Below are 1,575 nucleotides of genomic sequence, written 5' to 3'. Positions count from 1 at the left end.
CCAAACGCCACAGATCCTTTGGGCATGTCATCCTCAAACTGTCAGTCTTTACATATATGCTCACGTGTTGCTTTACAAGAGCAAGTGGCGTGTCATCATCAGAAAATCCTCGTGTTGTTTGAAAAAGAACGTAACACATGGAAGTCTATTGCAGCTATTGTTAAATTTCGCACTTGTCCATGTTCAATGTTTAAAATTGAAAAATGAAAAGTGATTTCAGGTTGATTGGGACACTTTTCCCGAGTCATCTCAATGCCAAAACGTCTCCCAATCAACATGAATTCCCTATTTGTTTAGTATTTAGGACAGTTAAAATAGAATAAGATTATTGTAAAACAAAAACAACATTTGTTGTCAAATGAGGACAAAATAAGATGCAGCACTGTTCAATGTCCAATTGAGCATATTTGTGACATTGCCCATTTTAATTCCATTGTACAAAATGCCAAGCACAAGATGCTCTTTAGGCAATTCTAAAATTATTATAGATAAGGTTTTACACAAGTCTGCAGTTCAAACAGACTGTGGGTGCTGCTGCCATTAGCAAAAGGGGACAATTTATTTATTTATTTATTTTTTATTTTAACTTAAATTCTCCAAAACATTCCTGATTCCTGATTCTGGTAAATGACTAGATTAATCTCAGCAGAGTGACATCTTGAGGCAATTGTTATCTAATGTAGGCTATGGCCTGCCTTTGAGAAACCAAGTAAATTATATAATTATATAACAAGTCCAAGATCTGTAATGCAGTTTATCATGCTGCAATGAGAAAGATCACATGAAGTCTATTCAGTGTTCATATTGTCTTAGCTGAGAAAGTTTCAGATAGCCTAAGCTACAGCAAAGTCACAAGAGCAGACTAATTTAGTAAACTTAACTTATACTTCAGCAAAAAAAAGGGGAAAAAAAAGAGAGAGATATGGGCTATATTAACATTAGAAACAATCCATATGTCCATCCATCAGTCCATAGTGTGGGCTGCAAGAAAACTCACAGACGGCCAGCCTATATGCTTTCCCACTTCTGAAGTCGAGCTCATCCCATTCAAATTTCGACTTGAAAGGCCGTTCATGTCCACTTTTTTAAGTAGAAAGGGTAGCATGACTGTATGCGCAAGAAAAAAACTCATTGCTTCTTGCCATGCCAAGAGCCATTCTTGCCAAACTAAAAAGTGATGCGTCACACGAGAATAAACCTCATTGTTCTTGCATGTCAAGTGAACATGCTTGAACTTCCATCTATCACAACTGATATGTGAGTTGATGAATGTTTATATGTGAATAAAAGGCTAGATTTAATCTATTCGTCGTATAAAGAAATCGTGTCTCTATGTTGACTAAACTGCTCGAATCAGTCTACATGGATTAGCTTTACAAACTTTTTATTAACTGTTTAAAGCGTCAATGTGTCAGTTGTGCCAATGGAAGGACAGGAAGCCATCCGATTTAAACGGAAAGATCTTCATTTTTTCCCCAAAAATAAACTAGCCTGATGTCTAATGATCTTGGAACGACATGAGATTGCAACATTTTCATTTTTGGGTAAACCTGCCTTTAACAATGTGCCCATATG

This window comes from Pseudorasbora parva, chromosome 16 (genome assembly GCF_024679245.1).
Source record: "Pseudorasbora parva isolate DD20220531a chromosome 16, ASM2467924v1, whole genome shotgun sequence".
Taxonomy (NCBI): Eukaryota; Metazoa; Chordata; class Actinopteri; order Cypriniformes; family Gobionidae; genus Pseudorasbora; species Pseudorasbora parva.
The sequence above is the reverse complement of the archived record's forward strand: the minus strand, read 5'-3'. Positions refer to the sequence as shown.